The sequence below is a fragment of the Pinus tabuliformis genome, chromosome 9, assembly GCF_031772625.1.
Source record: "Pinus tabuliformis cultivar Carrire ecotype Pingquan chromosome 9, CPIR1, whole genome shotgun sequence".
In the NCBI taxonomy this organism is placed as follows: domain Eukaryota; kingdom Viridiplantae; phylum Streptophyta; class Pinopsida; order Pinales; family Pinaceae; genus Pinus; species Pinus tabuliformis.
Window position 1 is genome coordinate 1,953,811,434 of NC_142307.1, and position 24,149 is coordinate 1,953,835,582.

Consider the following 24,149-nt stretch of genomic DNA (forward strand, 5'->3'; position numbering starts at 1 on the left):
CAATTATCTTTAACACTTACTAAATTACCTCTACCCATAAATTTACCTCTAAATTTGGAAGGTAGCCAATTAGTTCATCTCCACAAGTGAACGCAATGAAAATGATTTAGTTGCGTAAACTTGTACTACAACGACAATGTGCCGGAAATGTTTTGACACACAACTGTTTTTGGACATTGCCAGTGTGCCGGAAATGCCCTTCACATGCCGTTTTAAAAGGTCAAGTTTGATCACATAACTGTTTTTTGGACACTACCAGGGTCTGCCAAGTCGGATAACATATTCGTTTTTAAATCTCTGCTGGCCTTAGCCAAGTGGGTCTGAAATGCCCTTTTCTCCCCCAAATTAATTTTTCCACGATAAAATCACCGGGTTCCTTTAAATATCAGAGAAAACTAATATGACAATAGAATATTGAAGGCAAACTCATTGAGAGAAAGGCAATAGAAATATAAAATCTGTTGTATTGCTACGTGATTGCATACTCTAGCTCACGGCTCAATGGATCCTCATCGTCCATCCTATCACAACTACCAGCCCAACTATGGCGGAAGTCCTTGGAAATGTGTCCAACCAAAGGACGCTGCTAAATACTGGAATGTAATTGAGATCTTGGAGGACGAGGAAGAGGAGTATGAAGAAGAGGATGATGAGGGGTTGGATGATTCCGCAGAACAGCAGAAACAGCTTGGGAAACGTCCCCTTGATCACGGGTCATCTCAGTCTGATACTTCTGGGGAAAGAGGGAATCAAAGCAAAGTTGGAATGTGTGGAGACAAGATCAATTGCCAAGTCGGTGTTGGAGGAGAGGAAGAATTCGAATACCCAAATGAGGAAGACCATGGCCCAAGTGAACAGGAAGGCATGAAAGGAGAAGAGGATCAGAGCGACGAAAGTGGGTATAAGGATAACGCCTCAAAGTCACGGGCATTTGAACATCGCGTGCTCTTGGTAGAAAACTATTTCCTACCTTGAAGGCATGCGATAAACCACTTACCGCTTCTTTGTCGGAACTCAAAGGAGTTTAACTTCTTTTGCATAACTTTATCGCATCCATTTTCTAGGATAACCTGTCTACATGTTTCGATGCGACATGCGTTGATTTCCTTTGATCGGACGATCTCTACTCTTATTCGTTAATCTATGAACCAATCGCAAACTACCACATCACCTTCTGCGCTGACATCATCAAGAACTTGTGACGCTTTCTCGGGTTGCCACATGTCCTGTTGATGTAGGCATTGACTTTTTGTCCAAAATCTTTAATTGGCCCTAATTTCTTCATCCGAACTCGGATTTACAAACTGTTTGCACTGTTGGCTTCGTTTTAATGAGCACTTCAACATGATTCCACTTTGACATGTATTTGAAGGCTTTTGATTTGGAGGCTATGCTGAATCTATTTTCGATCACTCCTCCCCACTAGAAGCTTTTGGTCCACCAAAAGTTGGTTTTAGCTACCGAGTAAGTGAGGATAAAGTTCCTTCACTTTTCCAATCTCTATCCGCCGTGCTTTACTTGGATTTGTACCTTTGAGTCCAACTCGAAGATACTCAACATTCCCTCGTCACAAAGTTCTTATCCGCCTGTCAAGAACTGTGTCCTCCTATAACTCATTGAGATACTCGAGCAATAGATCCTCAATGGAAGGTCGCTAACTTTGCTCTTTGAGCTCTTCAATCAATGAAGGTTCATACAGCCTCAAGTTTTCAACATTTACGACTTAATAGATTTGCATATAAGCTGGTAGATCTAGGTGGAAAGCCTTTTCACCAGTTTTATCAAGTATTTTGAAGGACCATATCTAATTGGTTTCAACTTTTTAACTTCCCCTTGCAATATTTCTTTGCTGATGTACAACCAGACTTGATCACCAACTTGAAAATTATGCTCAACTCAATGCTTGACATGTCGTGACTTATACTTTGTTTGGATTGTTTCCAGCTGTTCTTGTACTACCTGGTGAATTTCCTAGATTTGTTCAATGAACTTAGTCGCTTTGCCCGCATCACCATGTCCATCAACTGCTATGTCTTTAACAAAGACAAAATCCAAGGGAGACTTTGTTATAAAACCAAAACAAGTCTCAAAAGGAGATCTCTGAGTAGAAGAATGTTTTGCATGGTTGTAAGCATGCTGCACATAACACAAATTCTCATCCCAAAGTCTGGGATACTTGCTGCAATATTCTCGAAGCAACTGTATCACTATCTTGGTGACCACTTTTGTTTGACCATATGTTTGTGAATGAAATGTTGTGCTCTTATTTAACTTTGTGTCCATTAACTTCCATAGACTTGACCAAAATTTCCCAACAAATCGAGAATCTCGATCAGATACAATAGAAGTGGGTAACCCAAAATGAACCCATACATTTTGAAAGAAAAACTTTGGAGTTTGTTCAGTTGTGACCTATTTATTACATGGTATCAAAATACACATCTTACTAAACCTATCCACAACTACATACAAGTAATCATGACCCTTTATAGACTTTAGCAATCCCCCAACAAAATCTATGGAAATACTTTCCCAAGGACAAAAAGGAATTGGAAGTGGAGTATACAAGCCTAATTTTCCATTACTTGGCTTGGTTGTAGCACACATAGTACATCCTTTAATATACCTAGAATCTGTCTCATTCATTTGTGGTGAATAACAGAACCTTTGTAATTGTGCAACTATTTTACTTACACCAAAATGACCTGATATGAGAGAAGTATGCGCTTCTCGAATTATGTTAACTCTTTCATTTTGTGGAATGCATAACTTTCCCAAATGATAAAAGAGTTTGTCCTTTATGTAATAATCCAATTATTCTACCTTCTTTCCATGAATTAAAGTTGCATATACATCCTTAAAATATGTATCTTGAGCATATTGTTCAATGTAACTTTCATGAAATATTGAATTATGCTTAAGCATTGTAGATTCATTTATAATTGGTTTTGATAACATGTCTGCAACCTTATTATGTATGCCCTTCTTATATATGATAACAAGATGAAATTGTTGTAGAAAACCCATCCACCTGTAATGTCTTGATTGTTGCAATTTAGTTTGTAAGTGTAAAAATTGAAGTGGTTGATGATCTGTGTGTATGATTGTTTCTTTACCCATTATATAATGTTTCCAATTTTTAACACTCTGAGCTAATGCATACAATTCTTCATCATATGTAGGATAGTTAACTACTGTTGATGTAAATGTCTCAGAATGAAAGCATATAGGCTTTCTGTGCTGCATCAACACTACCCTTATGGCATATTCACTTGCATCTGTCTCGATCCCAAATGGATGCTAAAGATCTGGCAGTGCTAGTACTGGAACTGTACTGATCCTTTCTTTTAATGTGTCGAAGGCTTTCTGTTGTTTGCCTCTCCACTGAAACACCTGTTTCACACTTGTCAAAGCATGTAAAGGAGCTGCGATTAAAGAAAAGTTAGCAGTAAACTTTCTCCAATATTGCACTGCCCCTAAAAAACTTCTAACTTCTATAGCAGTATTGGGTTTAGGCCAGTTTACAATGACTTCGACCTTAGAGGGATCTATCTTCAATTCACCACCCCCTACAATATAACCCAAATAATTCAAAGATGTTCTGCCAAATTCACATTTTGACAGTTTCACATAGAGATTTTATCTTTTTAAAACATCTAAAATCTGCTTTACATGTTCATCCCATGTCCTACTAAAAACAAGAATATAATCTAAATAGACGATTACAAAATCATCAATAAATGGTATAAATTCATCATTCATGACTCGCATAAACGTAGCAAGAGCGTTAGTTAAGCCAAAAGGCATAACCAACCATTCATAAAGTACTTTCTTCATCTTGAAAGCAGTTAAATTTCCATACATCCTGTTCTGCAACTATGATCTGATGGTAGCTGCTTTGCAAGTCTAATTTAGAGAAGTAAACTACATCTTTTAACTGATCTAATAAATCATCAATATGAGGAAGATGATAACGATTCTTTATTGTGATTTTCTTTAGTGCTCTAAAATCAATGCCCATTATCCACGAACCGTCTTTCTTTTGCACCAACACAATAGGTGATCCACTTGGTGATGTGCTTGGTCGCATAAACCCTTTATAGAGCAACTCCTGTACCTGCTTCTTTATCTCTGCATTCTCTAGAGCTAATAACCTGTACATTCCAATGTTAGGTAGTGGAGCATCTTGCTGCAAATAAATCTCATGTTCTATCTCTCGCTTGGGTGGCAACCCTTTAGGCTCTTGAAACAAAATATCATAATTGGAAACAACTTTAACTAGATCTTCTTTCTGTTTAGGATTACAACCTTGGAATGCATCAGATTTATCAAGATCCTTTTCTTTTACAATCATAAGTAAAAATTGTTTACTTGAATTTACAATTCTTTTCATCTGTCCTGAATTTATGAGAGCGAAGTTATCTTTGAGTTTATGAGCCCTAACAATATATTCAATTCCATCCTTAGTGAGTTGATACTTATTTTTAGCTCGGTAGAAGATAGTTTTTCTATTGTACAAGTATGGACTTCCTAATACAATTCCACATATGTCCAATGGGACTATGTCTAACTCAACCTCATCTACAAACGTTGACCCAATAGAAAAACGAAGTTTACATTGTTTCGTGACTTGTAGTTTTGTTTTAACACACAACCAACCTAATAGATATGGCTTTTTATGAGGTTTTGTTTCTAGACCCAACTTCTTTACAATTATTTCAGAAATCAAATTAACTTGTGACCCACTATCAAATAAAGTATCAATTTTAGTGTGCTTGGAAATGACTATAATATGAAATAGCTCATTTCTTTTCCTCTCATTACTTTTATTATCAACAGAATGCGAAGAATTATTTGTAGATGCTTCAAAACCTTTACCTTTTATACATGTCATTGTAATCGTTGTTTCGTCACCTGAGTTTGATCCCAAGTCCTTTTGAATAGCAACAACATTCTTTCTCTCTTTACTCCCAAACTTCTTAGGGTTCAATTCTGGATGAAAAGACCAGCAGTGTGCCTCATCATGTCCTTCCTTCTTACAATGAGTGCATGAAGGTTTATCCTTCTTCACAGTGTTTGTTTCCCTCTCCTCCCATTTCAGTTTCTTCTTGCCTTTATTCTTACTCTCAATAGATTTGGATGATTTCCCAACATCTGGGGTTACATTTTTACCTCTAGCCTCTAGATGAGTTGCTTGAATTGATACATCATCTAAGTTAGTGGGATTAAACATAAGCATAGTATGCTTCAAATATCTATGAAGACCACCTATATATTTTAACAATGTGTCTGGTGAGTCCAATGATATGCCTAATGTTAAAGCTCTCTTACAAAATTCTTGAGTATAACTCTCAACACTTTGACCCTTCAATTGACGTAGTGTTTGCCAACTCATCATTGCTTGCTGCATATAACCCAAAGAATAAAATTGCTTTTTAATGGCAGAAACAAATTCATTTCAAGTTGAAATGATTTTACCATGCTTTTGGAGATCTACTTGTGTCTTGCCTTCCCACCACACAAGTGCGGTTCCTCCAAGTTGAAGGCTAGCCAGCTGGATCTTCTTCCTTTCTTAATCAACTTTATGCACCTTGCAATATACATTAATTTTCCTTATCCAATTATCAAGCTTTTCAACATTAAGTTCTCCATTATAAATTAGCAAATAAAATTTTACATCTAATTTGATCAAAGAGGTTTTCTTTTTCTTCTTCTTAGAAGAACTAGTTTTATGAGAAGAAGATGATGATGGCGACGATGATGGTGATGATGGAGGAGATGGTGGAGGTTGCGTTCCTCTTTTTCCTTTATCTTCTTTATCTGGAGGAACAAAAAAAAAGTTTCCTCTACTCCTTTATCTGGTTTAGGTGATGAATTGCCTTCACCTTTGCCCTTTTTAAACTCATTATACATCTCTTCCACCATGGCACGTATCGTCATGAAACTATCCAAGAACTGGGATTCTGACCCAAGTGGAGTTTCATCTGCCATCCTTCTTCATAAAAAGACCCTTCCAATCTCTGAATTCGCCTCAACAAGTTCACCTTCACCTCGTCTGAGCCTCAACCTTGTAAGCGTTCAAATCTCCACACAATCTTGTCAAACCTTAAAAACCTTAAGCTCTCATACCACTTGATCTAATATTAAAAAAGGTATTACAGACTATGTGTGAAGTTTCCTATGTTACTTAGTGCAATGGATCGATAAGATTGCAAATAACATAAACACTTAAACAATTATAAAACAAAAGCAAACACATCAACACAACTAAAATTGATAAAGGAGTTCACCAGACTTCCTGGCTACGTCTTCTGGTCCTTTAGCTTCTAGTACTAACCTCTTTATTATGTTCTTCAAATAGTTGTTACAGATGTGAGCTCAAAAACAAAGTTTCAAACATGAAAGTGGATCTCACCATTGTGTTCATCTTGAATCTTCGAGTCAAAACGAGTATACACTCTATCGTACTTGGTCACTCTGACCTCTAGACCCCCTGGAATGGTTCACAACACACTCTCTATCAACTTTTCTATGTTCTGCTATTTATATACCACGTACAATTACAAACTACGATAAATGTGGAATAACACGTTTATAATAGAAACAGACTATAAACCAAAGGACCGGCGGGCACGAGGTGGACCCTAGCCGTCTGGCCTTTTCCCAGTGTTGATCTCGAGAACAAACAATCTGGTGACTATCGCGTTTTGCTCATCAACTAATCCGAACAACCTGCACCGTCGATTTGTCCTGTGGAATTCAACGGCTGTCGCGCGATCTTGCGCTTCAACTAGCATGTCTGCTAATTCTCTGAAGGCATGCGAGAAAGTGGTTTTAGGATGCTACATGTCGACCGCTGAGTGGAATCGCGTGCTCTTGGTAGAAAACTGTTTCCTGCCTTGAAGGCACGCAATAAACTACTTACCACTTCCTTACCGGAACTCAAAGGAGTTTAACTTCTTTTGCATAACTTTATCGCATCCGTTTTCCAGAATAACTTGTCCGCATGTTTCGATGTGATATGTGTCGATCTCCGCTCTTGTTCGCTGATTCCCATCGCCTGTGGTATGAACCAATCGCAGACCACCACATCACCTTCTACGCTGACATCATCAGGAACCTGTGACTCTTTTTGGGGTTGCCACATGTCCTACTGACGTAGGCATTGGCTGTTTGGTCGAAATCTTTAATTGGCTCTAATTTCTTCATTCGAACTTGGATTTACACATTGTTTGCACTGTTGGCTTCGTATTAACAAGCATTTCAACATGATTCCACTTTCACCTATATTTGAAGACTTTTGATCTAGAGGCTATGTTCAATCCATTTTGGATCACGCACAAACTGTCTACCTCATAGTATGCTTCATCCAGTTCCATTTTGAAGAGCTTGCCACACCCCCCCCCCCAAACAATCATCTATTAGAAATTTTTGAGACTCGTTGCTCCACTCCCTTACACCAATTCCATTTTGATGAGCCCCCTACCCCCTCTCCCGACCCCCAACCAAATAATCAAACAACCAACCCACTTGCACGCATAATATTGGAAAGGAATTGGACAATAGTCTATGATTTTCCTCCACTCTTGACCTTGACACATAAGATTGAGATCCTCCACTGACCTATCCCGGAGGTCAACCTCTATATTTATCCACTTGCAATGTCAATCAATATTCGTAAGACAATCTTCCTCAAGACCAACAAAAAGACTCAACCTATTCTTGATGGCTTCTAGCACGTTTGCTGACCAAAACATCATGGGAAATCGAGGCAAGATAACCCAAACTCAATGTGTCAACAATGGTTCACGAAGCAAATCAAATTCTAGGCGCCACCTTTGCATAATAGGGCCAAACTCCTCCCATATCTAGTCCTGATTAAGGATATTCAATAACTCTTCCTCCGAACATAATACCACATAGAACCCTCCCTGAGTGAGAATATAGAAACTGGTGAATAACCTAAAACAAGAACCTAATAATTCTCCATCCATCTCTTGAAAGATGCCAAACTGAAAACTTTTGCTACAAACCTCCCAATCAAACCATGCTATAAGAGAGTCAGGACCTCAACTACCCCAACATTGTTCCCTACCACCATGGCTAAAGCTCTACGTGACTTTAGAACCTTCCTCCACCCTCTCCTTTTCCCTCATATAAAAACCAGTAAATGTGATATGTTGTGCTTCGGGATCGACACAAATCGCAAAGGATCAAACATCTTAGAACATCCACAAACTAGGTCTTCTATGGTACATAAAAATCCATCAGTGCACAAACTGTCCACACAAACTGTCTTCATCTAGTTTCATTTTGAAGGGCGCCCCCCGCGCCTCCCTTCCCCCAAGCAATCATCTATTAGAAATTTGTGAAACTCATTGCCCCACTCCCTTACACATAATGCTTTAGTCATGTTGCCTTTACACACAATGTCTAAGTAAAATAGTTTAATTTAAATAACTCTAAATAAAAGAAATCAGGGTTTTTTTGTATAATTTATATAATTAAGATACCAAGTCCCAAGAGGGATCAATTTTATTGAGAAAGATAATTGTTTCCTCTTCACGCTTTGTAGATTCGAAGTTAAGATGGATCTAGACTGGTTTAATTTATTTTTTTTATTTTTATGTAATTTGACTTAGACAAAATGTTATACAAGACATTAGTTGACAATATCTCTACCATATTGGATTGGAGAGCATTCTTGGCTCATAAACGATTTTAATTTTAAACTAACAAAATTAAAATATTTATAATCATTTCACAAAGACTTGTTAAATTTATTATTATTGTTGTTGTTGTTGTTGTTGTTTTTTTAAAGCAAAATGGTAAAACCCAATATAACATAAATATGAATGGTATCCACTAAGATTGATTGACACATAATCTTATAAAAAAGAAAACCACGTCATCTCTCTTTACTGAGAATTTTTACTCCTACCAAAATAAGTGTAACTTTTGGCCGTAGTCTAACGGGACTAGTTTTTTCCTAGTAAGATTTTGATAAAATCGAGAAGGGATTTTTTTTCCCGGTAAGATTTTGATAAAATCGAGAAGGGATTTTTGTAAATCCAAGTGTCATCTCTCTTTACTGAGAATTTTTACTCCTACCAAAATAAGTGTAACTTTTGGCCGTAGTGTAACGAGACTAGTTTTTTCCCGGTAAGATTTTGATAAAATCGAGAAGGGATTTTTGTAAATCCGAGACTAGTTTTTTTCCGGTAAGATTTTGATAAAATCGAGAAGGGATTTTTGTAAATCCAGGTTACAGCACTCAAATTTCAAGATTTTGGGTTCCTTAGAGGTTTCTGATGGTCTTGAATCCATTTCCACTATTCCTCAGCCTCTATAGACACTTACTAAATTTTAGGTCATTATAGAGTAAATTCTTACCCAAATGAAAACAATTTTCTCATATACTTCATCATTTTTTACACAATTTTCAAAAATAATTATTTTAATTTTAAACTAATAAAATTAGAATATTTTTATTTTTATACGTCTTAAATTTACATTTATCACTTACACCATTTCCAAAACAGCAACCTAATTTATATAAATTATATAATTATCAATTAATTTATTTTTTAATTTACAAAACTAAAAATCAAAATATTTATATTTTGAAACGACTTGTTAGATTCTATTCATCACTTACACCTTTTTCAAGTTACAATTGATTGATTTGGTCATGGTAAACCAAAATTACCTCTACTTATTAAAAAACCCAATTAGTTTACCTCTAAATTTGGAAGGTAGCCAATTAGTTCATCTTCATAAGTTGCGTAAACTTGTACTACAACGACAATGTGCCGGAAATTCCCTTCACATGCCTTTTTACAGGCCAAGTCGGATAACATATTCGTTTTTAAATCTCTGCCAGCCTTGGCCAAGTGGGTCTGCAATGCCATTTTCGGCAATAAGGCAATAGAAATATAAACTCTGTTGGATTGCTACGTGATTGCATACTCAGCGCACGGCTCAATGGATCCTCATCGTCCATCCCATCACAACTATGGCGGAAGTTCATACTGGAATGCAATTGAGATCTCGGACGACGAGGAGTATGATGAGGGGTTGGATGTATCTACAGAACAGCAGAAACATCCCCTTGATCATGATACTTCTGGGGACAGGACCAATTGCCAAGCCGGTGTTGGAGGAGAGGAAGAATTCGAATACCCAAATGAGGAAGACCATGGCCCAAGTGAACACGAAGGCATGAAAGGAGAAGAGGAGCAGAGCTACGAAAGTGAAGGCATGAAAGGAGAAGAGGAGCAGAGCGACGAAAGTGGGCATAAGGAGAACGCCTCAGAGTCACGGGCATTTGATCATCAGGCAGGGCGGCACAGAACATCAAGCAGGGCGGCACAGAAGAGGAAATCACGGGCTCCAATGTGGGGGGCAGATACTGTTATTAAAAAGCCCAAAAGGAGAAACACTAATGCCCGGACCAGATCAGCATCAGCATCCAGGAGGTCCGGTAAGAAGAACAGGGTTAATGTCAATCCCGCAGCAAAAGATACTACTCTCATAACTCCCGCCACCAGGCGGCTTGATGATGAGGATGAGGATGACAACCCAAACATGAGGATTTGTCTGTCAAAGATCCACAAGGCAGAAAAGGTTGAGCTGAGTAAAGATAGACTGATTGCAGGGAGTTCTAAAGGATACAGAACGGTGAGGGCTACTAGGGGTGTGGTGGAGGGGGCATGGTATTTTGAGATCACGGTTGTTTACCTCGGTCAAACTGGGCATACCAGATTGGGATGGTCTACAGAGAAAGGAGATGTTGACACTCCTCTGGGTTATGATGGGAATAGCTATGCCTACAGAGATGTTGATGGCACTAAAGTTCATAAGGCTATCAGAGAGCCTTATGGGGATGGACCTTACGTTGAGGGTGACGTTATTGGGTTTTATATTAATTTGCCCAATGGCAGTGAGTTTTATCATCACAGCAATGCAGTAGACGAAGCACCACAGGTGGTGCCTGGTATGTTCCAGTTCCCATATCTTTGACTTATTTTCCTCTAGTCATGTTTTCTTGAATGCTTTAAATTTGTGACTTCCAACCTGGACTTCCAACCTGGAGTGTGCTTGAATGCTTTAAATTTGTGACTTCATTTGGAATGCAGTTCATGCACTAAATATTTTTCTGTTTCGCAGTTCATGCACTCAATATATAGACGGTCCCTTTTTTTAATTGCGCACACTTCTTTTCTTTTTACCGCTGTTATACATATGTTTGCTTTAATTTTGTCCTCCCACCCTGGGTATGAAAACTTTAGAATTCATGGCGAAAATATAGAATGCGCTTTGTTTCAGTGTATGCACTAGCACTCGTATTTAACTGCTATTAATCTCCTCGCCCTTGCTATATACACCTTGAAAAAAATATCTGCCACTTAATATTAAAAAATGTTAAGACCTGCGTAATATGGAAATAAATAAAAATAATTTGAGTGTTATCTGCATTTATTTAGCCTAATTTTGTGGTTTAGTATGATGTGTAATGTTCTTACTCATGAAGTTGAAATTTTGTTCATGTAGGCTAAAATACCTACAACAACTTGTATTAAGTCTCTTGCAAGGTCAAGAGTACATTCATTTTTCTCATAGTCCTTTACCCCTTTAATAATTATGTTTGCTGCCCTATTTTGTTTTTCCTTGCCTTCACTATTTTGCATGTTGTCAACTTGAATATTTGTTTATCCTTCCTTATTAGCAGAGTTGCTAATAACTTGAGCCCAAGTTTTGGAAACTTTGGTGGAATCTCTTTTCGTTTCTTCTCTTATGTTGTCTTCATGGTTATTTATTTGAGCAATCATTTTTCCTTTATCCTGGGATGATTTCACATTCACCACTTCTGTACTTTCCACTACATATTCACCACCTCTGTACTTTCCACTACATATTTCTTTATGTTTTGCACATCTGCCTTCATGCATTGCCATTCTGTCTTCCCTATCATTTCCCTTTATCCTGGAATGATTTCATATTCACCACCTCTGTACTTTCCACTACCTTCCCTATCATTTCCCTTTATCCTAGGATGATTTCACATTCACCACCTCTGTACTTTCCACTACATATTCACCACCTCTGTACTTTCCACTACATATTTCTTTATGTTTTGCACATCCGCTCTCATCCGTTGCCATTTTGTCTTCCCTATCATTCCCCTTTATCCTGGGATGATTTCACATTCACCACCTCTGTACTTTCCACTACCTTCCATATCATTTCCCTTTATCCTGGGATGATTCCACTACATATTCACCACCTCTGTACTTTCCACTACATATTTCTTTATGTTTTGCACATCCGCTCTCATCCGTTGTCATTTTGTCTTCCCTATCAGGAGAGCTTCTTGTAGCAATGCCACTTGTTTTTTTAAAACTTTATTGCTTTTTTCGAAACACTTGTTCTCAACTGTTATTATATGAGTTTTATGATCTCTTTTTTGCCCTTTAGTTTCTAAAATGTCGATCTTTTGTTTTGTATTTAACAATTCTTTCACATAAAGATCAAATGACCAGGTGAGAGGTGTGGATGTGGGACTATATAAGGCAGAACCATCAATGATTTTTCCTCTGGACTTCTTGTTGCCACGTGCTTGTAGAGGAGACTTGTTTGAGTGCTTCTTGTGAAGGGATTGTGTACTCTTCTTTTTACACCATTTCTTCCTTGTTTGCTCCCATTTTAAACAGGCTATTTTTCGTTTTAAAATGCCCAATATTATTTGGCATTGACCCAAACCCACTTCCTAACTTTGGCCAATAAAACAATTTTCACTTGTCCTAAATCATGTGTCCAGATGTTCTGAAATTTCTTATTCCTTTATCATGTTTGAATGCATTTATAGTCAAACTTGTTTCGAGAAATATGTAAAACTATAAAATCAAAATGAAATATGTAGAACTATAAAATCAAAATGCCAAAAGTGGTTCGCACTGCTACCGTTCAGGTTATCGTTGCTCCTTGCTCCTTGCTTTTGCTACATAAAAGTTTCATACTGTCACACTGTTCACTCTGCTCACTACTCGCCGCTGACCACACTGCTATGCTCATACCGCTGAGACAGCTAAATATTAGAGCGAAAAAACAAAACACAACAAAACGCCCGTTACTTCCACCGTTTCCTTAGAGCCACCGTTTCCTCTCGGGGCTTGATTCCAATGATCAAATCAAAATTCACTGTGTGCTAAATATTCATGGCGATGCGGATGCTGGTGAATTGCTCCGGTTGTTGGACGCCGCTGCAGCTGCTGGCGGTGGCGAAGAAGATACGGTGCTGTGTGTGTGAAGAGATTACTCGCATTGCAGAATAGGCGTGGATAGGATAAAAATTACTCAAAATACCTCTGCTTCAGATTCTTCAACACGACACTGTGCTGAGAGGCTTCGCGAGACTTTGAATTGACTCGCAAGATGATGTTAAAACCTATTTCCAGAAACCGAGACAGTGTATAGTAATGCATCCTCTGGCTTGCAGGATCCCTGGGTTGCCTGATCCACCTCCTCATTTCGCTTTCTATAAAGATGACTAAAGATTCCGAATCTGAAAGCTTGAGAGCAATGCACTGCTTTGTTACACTGCAATGTGCCAGACAGCCAGCTATATACAAGCTTGGAATCACGACATACTGTCAGTTCTTCCATACCTTTCTCTTATGTGATGAATGTTAGACTTTAGTATAGCGGCTGCTTTGGTTTCAGTGAAATTATTTGTGCAATGACCAAGCCTGAACTGGAAGGTGATCCTCTTGTTTGTTGGGAGGATAAAGACACCACCCACACCTCCCCTTCCAGGGTTTCCTTCTGAGGTGTCATAACAGTATCCATATGTTCGTTGATAATCAGTTCTGAAATCCAATTCTGACATTTCACCTTGGGTGACCTTTTCAAGCCCGTGGTGGACTGTTTTAGCCTGTAGAAATCCTCTGCTAGCTGTCTAATTATACCCTCGAATATGGCTTCATTTTGGCACAGGCATGCTTGCTATGTATACAAAAAAGAAATTGGACGTGCTATTCATCTTTCTGTTTCTTAAACCATACCTTCAATATATTTTCCAGGCTCTCCCCTTTCCAATCACATATGCCCACTTTCATGCACTTGACATACTACCGCAGCTCATTGGAGAAATGGCAGTGCACATCTAATTATAGCCTCGAATATGGCTTCATTTTGGCACAGGCATGGTTGCTATGTATACAAAAAAAGGAAATGGGACGTGCTACTCATCTTTCTGTTTCTTAAACCATAACTTTAATGCATTTTCCAGGCTCTCCCCTTTCCAATCACATATGCCCACTTTCATGCACTTGACATACTACCGCAGCTCATTGGAGACATGGCAGTGCACAAAGATGTGTGAGACAAATTTTGAGTTTTCATTGCAGGGGAAACATTTTCTGGAACCCTCTCATCCCCTTCTTTGCAGATTATCACATGACAATATTTTATTCTCCAAGGCAAGCCACATATAGGAGTAAATTTTACGCTGGACTTTGGGTCTTCCGTAGCATCTTCCATGCCCATTTTTACATCTAGACCTCGTGTTTTGGAAATGATTCTTTGTAACTTAAATGGATAGTTGACTAACCTGTCTGAGGGTGGGTGAGCCATTTTAGAATATCTTATTCATCTTGTAAGACAATTGAAGCCTTGAAAAATTGTTCTTTGTGAAAGTTCCATTCCTGTAGTAGTGGTCCATCAAGCTATAATTCTTCCCACTTCGCTTATCGCACAGACCATCTGTCTAGGCGTTCTGAGTGGGAGACATCACAAGTAGTTTCAGATCTGTTGGGTGTTGATTAGTAAGCAAACTAACTGAGCTTTCAAAGCCTGGTTCCATGCCTCCCAATGCATTGCCATCCACTATAACACGTATTCTGTCACCCACCTGCCCATAGAAGATCAGGATAAAATTGGCAAGTGCTCGGAAAGCCAAAAATTCCTAAAAATGGAGAAAATATTGGCCAAGATAGCAAACATTGACAAAATCAAGACACCACCAAAATACCAGTGAAAATCGGCAAACATTGGCAAAATTAAGATAGTGATTTCATAATCTTTTATGATAAAATTGAAATATTTACAACACTGTTTTCAACTGTATCAAATGATCCCTCAACTGTATCAAATGATCCCACTAAAGTTTTCCACATCATGTAACCCGTTTTCTTCTGGCAGGATATCCTATTGATCAACTTAAGAAGATGAATATACTTCCCAAATAGTGTATGTTCTGAAAGGCGTTGATCAGTGATGATTCTCCAAACCCTTTTTGTAGTTAGAGCCCATGAGATGAAAACGAAAGTTTTTCAAACCCTACTCACCCACAGACTTGGGATTGAAGATTTTTTCCCACTAAACTACTAGAATTCCTAGAGATTCGGTGTTGCTAGACCAAAGGCATCTAAATGTGAGTTCTGCGGTGATCATTTGTTGGTTGAAGGGTTATGGCATCCACTACACAAGGTCAGCCTCAAAAACACTTTTCTGTAATACCAGTCAACCTCCCAAGGACAGCCACACGTGACTTCATAAAGAGATCCTTCTCTATATTCTCTGTCAATCACTTCCAATCTGCTATTCTGGAATCATTAGTTTCAATGTGGAAGCCCAAATACTGAAAGAATAATTTAAAAGAAGCAGTAACAAAAGAGAGAAATTTTTCAATCATCTGTCATCGGGTTTGAGAGACCATATGAATTGAGATTGTAAAATTTTGTTGGAAATACTGAGAGGTGGTGAATCAATATTTCTTTCAATTGTTTTATTATTCCAGTTAAGATTTTTATCACAATTTAAACTAGAACACAAGAAACAGAACAATTTTTTATTATTATTGATGAATGTAGTGATGATTCCAATCCTCTAAAACAAATCACAAGCTCCAACTTGTACAACAAAATTTCCAACTCCTTCAATGCTCCAACCTTGAACAAATCCAAGTGCCAACATGGTCAAAATGAAGACTCCATTCCTCTCAACAAATCCAAGCACCAACTTGGTCAAAATGAGGACTCCAATCCTCCTAGGCTCCAACCTTTTCCAAATAGACTTCAAAAACTTCTGCAAGGTGTCTCCAAAATAAGTTTCAAATATACATCAAAAGAGGCCTACAAGACCTGCTCCAAGGATGCTTCAAATCATGTGCCTTCTGGTTTTGGACATGGTCGTCCGACTATGTGGGAGGAGACTCCCAATAGACCACGAGAAAAGAAATTATAAATTTCTTGTGGCAAGAGCGAGAGGAATGTGAAAATTTATCTATTGAGGGGAGGTATGACCACATCTTTTGGACACCCTGCATTGTCCATAATCTGAATCTGATCTTAGAGGAGATCGAAAAAAAAAGTTCCATGGATAAAGGAAATCACAGGAGAAGCAAGGGAGATTGTTAAATTCATCACCAACCACCACCAATCTCAGACAATATTTCGAGAGTACCCCAAATTGGAGTTGTTAAAGGTTGATGAGACAAGATATGCCCCAAACTTCCTGATGTTGTGCCGCCTTGTTGAGGTTAAGCATGCATTAGTTTCTATGGTGGTGAGTCAACTTTGGGTTGAGTGGAGACAAGCAGATTCAGAGCAGGGATATATGGTGCATAGATTGTGCCTTGATGAGGATTGGTGGAGAAAGATAGATTTTTTGCTAAAGTTCACAACCCCTGCATTTGAGCTTCTTCGGAATGTTGACACTCACCAACCTTTCTTAGGAGAGGTATATGGTGGCATGGATTCCATGGTTGAGAAAACTATGGAAATCATTTCACAAGAGTCTCCACAACTTTTGTTTGTTGATGATCATTTTGTTGATTTAGTCAAGAAAATCATTGTTGATAGGTGGAACAATTTCAACACTCCATTGCACACTTTAGCACATGCCTTGAACCCAAAATTTTGTGATGAGGAGCTTATTGCTCAAAGCAATGGGAAAAGGAAGGCGCCCCGTAACGATAGATGGCTAATGGGGTGAAAAAAACCCTTATGATAATATTTCCATCTCATCTATACAAGGAGGTAATGGAAGAATTTGTCAGTTTTGCTGCAAGATTAGATGATTATGCAGATATATCAATTTTGGAGGAGAGAAGCACCATGAATGCAGTTAGGCGGTGGATTTGTCAAGTAGCAAATGATTTACATTTGCAAAACCTTGCCATTTGTGTTCTTTCACAAGTGGCAAGCTCTTCATCAACAAAAAGGAATTGGAGCACCTATGGTTTTATTCATTCTTTGAAGCGCAATAGGCTGGGCTCACAAAAGGTAGAGGATCTTGTTTATGTGCACTCCAACCTTCGCCTTGCATCTCGTAGGGGTCCAGAATAAAACAGTGTTCCTTCTAAAGAATGGGATGTGAATGCAGAAAGTCTTGATTTGGATCTCTCTCTTGCTGCCCTAAATATTGAGGTCCAACTTGGAAGTGGAATTGGCCCATCATCTTCTTCAGCACCACCATCCACTGTTGAGCATGCTTCTGCTTTTATTTTTGACAAAGATTATGATGATAAGGATTAGTCTTTTGTCTTATAGTTCTTGCAGCCTCATAGTCTTTATTGTAATTGTAGCCTCATATATATAATAAACGCTGATTTTGAGATTTGGATATATATTAAAGGTTGATTTTGGATATTCTGATATTTCTATTTTTATTATGTGATCATTCAGGAGTAAATGTGATGTCAATTTAATCATAATGTTTAAACTTTAAATGTAATAAATTATAATGTATCATGTATGCTTTATGATCGCACATAACATTTCTTAAATGTCATAAATTCTAATATATATATATATATATATATATATATATATATATCACATTTCCCCGTTTTCAAAATTGGGGGGGTCAAGTTTCGTACCCGTGCCCATTTCGGAAACTCGTACCCCTTTTCCCTTTAGGTTTTAAATGGAAAACAATATAATATCAAAACATTACATAAGCGCAAAAAATTAAAAATCTTCAATAATTTTTTTTTTGCCAAAAAGATATTACAACAGGGAAAAGGGAAAATAACAATGTTTTAGTTTGTGTTGATCTTTTTACTGGCTGCATTTTATTGAATTTGTTTCTCAGCCTTGCCAATGTTACAAGCTTGATTATAACATTTTCTTAAACTCTTGTAGTCGTTAAACTCACCTCTTTAAAATGTGTGCAGGAAGCGAGATATCATTCTTTATAAATGGGATATGTCAAGGTGTTGCTTTCAAGGATATAAATGGTGGCAGATATTACCCTGCAGCTTCCTTTTACACCCTTCCAAATCAACCTAACTGTACAGTGCAGTTTAATTTTGGACCAGAATTTGATTGCTTTCCTGACTTGGCAATCGACCCCTGCCTAAGGCCATGTCTGAGGCTTCTTATTGTGGAATTGATAGACAAGCAGGCCACCATGGAGAACTTCTAGTTGAAAGTGGTCAATCTTCAGAAAAGAAAGCCTGACTTTTTTGGTATATTGTTTTATTTTAGAACTTAGTATATGTTTTCTGTTGGTGTTGCTTACCTTTGCATAAAATCATGATCTATGTGGTGCAGTGGTGGTAATTATTTTATAACATTCTAGATTTCGTAATAATCAGTATGAAAAGAAATTCTGTTATGTTGAATGAAACCTTGCAAATGTCTCTCAGGTGAAAGTGGACAATCATGCAACCGATGTCCTTGCAATGGGTTGCATGGTGAACGTTACCAAGTAATTCATGTTGGAATTTTCAACAGGATATTGAAAAACGTGAAAATGCATATTAGACAGGATATTGAAAAACGTGAAAATGCACCAAACAGGAAATGTGTGTGCATTTGTCTAACTACAACTATTTAATCAAAGTGAACGAAGGGAAGGATTTATTTTCAGGTCAGAAATATGGATTAATTGTAAGAAAGTTTATTTATTTTGGGGCAAAGGACATTTTGAACTTGGCTTTGTCAATTTCACTGTTCCATGCACTGAATTGATGATTACAATTATAGTTTTTCCTGCACATCATGTTCCTAATGTGCTTGACCACGATTTTTTCTCTCATCCTGACAAAGTCTGGTGTCTAGAATCTAAAACTGCTGTGCAGATCTTGAATCTGTTTTGTTTCATTAATTGCGCTTTACATGCAGACTGTATCAGATAGCAGATGATTAGGGTCTCAACCAGGATTTGGAGCTCATTCTTATCTATGCTTGTAAGACAACAAAAGTACTCTCTTACAGTTGATGCTGTGCAGAGTGTTGTTGCATTATTATTCATATTTAGGACTTCCACTAGTGGATGTTTTGTATCAGAATCCCTGATTAGACTATGCTCCTTGCAAGTTGAGAGCATTTCTATTTTTAGACCACGATGCCATAGTGGATAACTTACTTAAATACGGATTGATGTATGAGAACTGATGTGATTATAAAATTATTCTTTTCTACAGGTTTATTATTTGTTGAACATTGTGTTTAGCATTTGAAGTGTCTAGGCTGTAGACTCTATTTTGGATACATTCAAAATGAGTTTTATGTCATATTGGAAGGTTTCAATTTTCATAACTCAAAGTCGTTCATGTATAAAACTTTCTGGAATGGGCTAGATCTTATTTTCTTTCAATCTTTCTAGAAATTGAAATTGTTATACTAATCCAATTGCTACCATCTGCGCACCAAAATCCAGTGTGCCACAATCTAGTGTGATTTGTAACTGTTTCTTCGCAGACAAGGGTCAATGGCTTTTGCATGGCACACTTCCATGAACAGTACTATTTCTTAAATGTATGATAGAAGTGTGTAGAGATACATGGTTAGCATGGAAAAAGGAAATTTGAATCTGGTCCAATTCTAGAGAACAGCCCTCATTCTTTCTCATGAATTCTTCCCTTGGTTGTTCAAGGAACAGGGAGAGTTGTTTCTTTTACATGTGCCACAGCAAATAGTTTTTTATCATGTTCTTCAATGAGATTTATTGTTTCTATAATGTTCTTCAATCAGATTTGTTGTGCTTTAGACTAAGAGAACCAGAATGATTCTTTCTGATATGAAATTTTATTAACTAAAGGCTAGGAGCTTTCTTGTTAACAAAATTTCTTATTTTGGGGCAATGGAGACTTTAGAAATCTCCACAGTTGAGTTTAGGATACATTGATAGATATGCTGTGATAAGTAGCAACTAATGTTGCATGGGAACCCATATCTATCCATTAGAAATGCATCCCTTGCATCTACCATCCCTGAGGACTTGGGCACTGTGAGCGGAAGTGCTTGTTTGGAAGGGCATGTCCCTAAGTTTGTGGGTGGCTTCACGATGTCCTCTAGATGATACCGCAGAAAACAGAGAGGTATGGAGATGACATTTGGATGCCCTCTATCCAAATTGACGTCCATGTGGTTTCACTTCTGCAACAAAAATATCCATGCATTGATTCAAACTTTTAGACCATGAAACTATTATCTAAATACTATGTCGTATGTTTTTATGATGGTAGATGATTGCAACAAGAGTGTTGACCAATGTTTGTTGACCAATGTTATTAGAGAGAATCGGCAAAACCAGATGACTGGACTGGGTTTGGGAGGTTTCTGGTCTGAACTGGCAATCCAAACTGGTTTGCACTGGTTCTGTCTTGAACCAATTAGATTGGTTTTGCGCCAATGCATCTGCATCCCTTGAAAAACCGAAAAAACGCAAAATATGAAAACCCCACGACTACCCTAAATGCTAAAACCTGTCAATTGCTATTAAATGATGCCCTGCTCTATTGATGGATTATTTACAGCGATTTCCACCACAATAGGAATTGGGATTGATTTTGTCCCTTCAAGGTCATGGATTTACGATCCCGAGTCTAAACATGCAAAGGATGTACGGGATTAGAATTATTTTGTCGTATGATTAGATTGGAGAATTATAGTAAGCTTGTTTTTGGACTATAAAGTTCTTTTACAGCGTCTATGTTTATCTACTTTGTCTTAGATGTGGATTTCACTTCATGCAATTTTGTTATATTCATTTTTACATGTTTATACACGATTGATTGATTTTTTGTTTTTTTTGTTTTTGTTTTTGTTTTTGTTGTGTGTATTTTTTGTGTCTAGTGGTTTGGTTTGGATTTGCATTAATTTTTTTTCCCAAGGAAAACAATACGTAGATAAGTTTCTGTTTTGGATTGCGTTGATTTAGTCGCTGGTTTGACATGATAACATTGTTTTTGATTCCCATGTTTAGTAGGATCTTGTACTCTATATCTACATTTTTTTACGTGGGTGACGGCAGTTTAATTTCACCAATGACAATGTCTATTGAAATTATTATTTAAAAATTGCTACTTCTATGTATCAACATTGCATAATTTGTCTCCTATGGTTTGAATTTGCATGGTTTTTATTTCTTCCCTTGCAAAACCTTAGGGGATTTGCTTTTGGTTTCGGGGGTTGATTGGTTTGGTCCTCAGAAACCGAATTTGTCCTCCCCCCTTGTGTCTCGAATCCCACGAATCGGACATGATTCTCACATGATTCTCTAGGACATGTGTCTGATTCTTGTGTCCAGCGTGCCTTGGCACGTGGGATTCGATGGGCACGTGGGTCGGATTCCAAGGGCACGTGAGTCCCGACTTAGGGACACATGTCCCTTTGAAAAGTGTGTCGCGTGGCCTTTAGAGCCTGATTTGGGCAGAATTCTCACTCATTCTTGAGTCTCTCTCTTGCTATGGGTGTGTGGGAGTGATTAGCAAAGGGTTTGGTAGCATTTTGGAGGTGATTTAAGCAACAAGTGCATTTTGCTTCTATCTTTTTTTGCATTTTTGCTACAGTAGTTTGCATGTCCATTTTTTTAAAAGTTTATGCATTTTTTTCTATATTTTTTTTATTGAACATATGGCTCAATCAAGGGCAGCAAGGAAGGGGCAGAATGTTCCCATTGGTGATTCCCCTTCTGTTCCAATTTCATCAGGGTCTACAAGTGTTCCCTCTATTGGAAGTGAGGCTGCAACAACAACTTCAAATGTTGAGGGCAAAATGGATTTAGAAAGACAATAGGCTCAAGAAAACAAATATTCCTTGTGGAAATATGTCACAAGAGATAAAGTGCCAAGCAACAAGTTGAAAGGAGGAGGCTATGTTGCTTGGAGATACAACAATCATTTCAAGAGCACTTATTATGGTGTGAAAGCTCATTTGTTGGCTTTACCAGGTTGTGGAATTGGAGCATGTACACAGGTGTCTTTAGCTAAGAGGAAAGAAATGGAAAAAGAGGCCAATGTTGGTGTGGCAAAGGTGGTTGCATCATCTAGAAAAACAAGAATGATGACCCCCTTTCATTCTTGAAGAAAAAACAAAAAATTTTCATTTGAGAGTTTTTGTGGGGGTGTGGGTCAAGCAGTAAAAAGAAAGGCAGTGGCACTTGGTCCAATGGACAAGTTTTTCTAGAAAGAGATACAAGGAGAGCTTGATCTCACCATTGCATTCTTTTTCTATTAGAGCTTCATATCCTTTAATGTTGCACACTCACCTTTATTTCTTGAGATGTGTCGAGCTTTAACTCAAGGGGCTCCATCAGGGTATGTGCCTCCTGGGTTAGAGAAGCTTAGAACCACATTGTTGACTAAGGCAAAGAAAGAGGTGGACAAATGCTTGAGCCTATGAAATTGGCAAAGCCAACATCTGGGGTTAGTATTGTTTTTGATGGATGGACAGATCCAACATGCCACCCACTCATTGACTTCATGGTGTCTTCCTTAAATGGACCAGTTTTCTTGAAATTAGTGGATGCACTTGGACAATACAAGGATGCACAATATATTGGTGAGTCATTCATTAAAGTTATTGAAGATGTAGGTTTTGATTCTTGTGTGCAAATAATTACAAACAATGCACTTGTTTGCAAGGTTGTTGGCATGATTTTGGAAGCTAAATATCCACAAGTATTTTGGACACCTTGCATTTTCTATTCCCTGAATTTAGCACTTAAATCTAATTCTTATGATGTGCATTGGATTGTAAGTATTATTGAGGATGCACGACATATCCGCAACTTTATACGAAATCATACAAATATCCTCACAATCTACAAGAAGTACACCCATCTATCATTGTTGAAGATTGTAGATACATGGTATGCCTCTTCATTCATCATGTTGAAGAGATTGAGGGAGGTCAAGACCACTCTTGGGGCCATTGTTATTTCAAAGTTTTGGTCTTTTTGGAGAAAGGCAGATCAAGTAGCCTCAAAAAGAGTTAAGGACACAATGTTAGATGATTCTTGGTGGGAGAGGGTAGGTCTCACTGTTAAGATCATGGACCCTATCATTGCTTTGCTATGATTTGCAGATACAGACAAACCCATCCTAGGAGATGTTTATGAGGGATGGGATTCCATGATTGAGTCTGTGAGGACCATTGTTTTACAGGGTGAGTGCCCTAAGTATGAGACATCATCAATGACCTTCTTCACCACCATACATGATATTCTTGTCAGCAAATGGGACAAGAATTGCACACTTTGTCATTGTTTGGCTCACTCATTGAACCCAAAATACTACAACCATGAGTGGCTAAATGGTGGACCTTCCCGCAGATGCCCTCCTCACATGGATGGTGAAATTTCATATGGGAGGAAGGATGCATTGAGGTAGATATTTCAGGATAGAGCATCCCTTGATGAGGTGGAGGATGCCTTTGCAGAGTTTTCCATTGGCACTGAGTGATTTGCAGGCTATGATGTGATTAGAGATAAGGGGGCTAAGATGCTCTATTCTTAGTGAGAAAATCATGGGGTAAAAAACTCTCCTCTACAGCAGTTAGCCATGAGGCTGCTCTCTCAGGTGACTTCATCCTCTTGTTGCAAGGGGAATTGGAGCACATATGGGAATTTGTATAGTGTCAAGAAGAGAAGGCTTGAGCAGTCTAGGGTAGAGACAATGGTGTATATGCACACCAACTGTTGTCTTATTTATAGGCAGAGGGATAAGTGGTTGAACAGAAAGACAAAGATGTGGGATGTCTTTCCTGATGATATGGGTTGGGACAGAAATGTTGAGTTGGCATTAACCAACTTGGATCTTAATGATCCAGTGCTAAAGCCTATCACTTTTGATGATGGTGATACTGTTAGGGGTCATCCTCCACCCCAGATGCAAAATTACATTGGATACAAAGGAG

General features: G+C 38.0%; 1 pseudogene across 1 annotated transcript; it reads left to right on the forward strand.

Annotated features, from left to right (window-relative positions):
* The first annotated feature begins 501 nt into the window (after positions 1-501).
* On the forward strand, positions 502-18,976 carry LOC149156791 (uncharacterized; annotated as a pseudogene). Its single transcript, XR_016263388.1, has 6 exons — positions 502-677; positions 756-951; positions 6,993-7,065; positions 9,974-10,996; positions 18,179-18,472; positions 18,653-18,976. The product of XR_016263388.1 is annotated as an uncharacterized LOC149156791 (transcript).
* Positions 18,977-24,149: the final 5,173 nt, after the last annotated feature.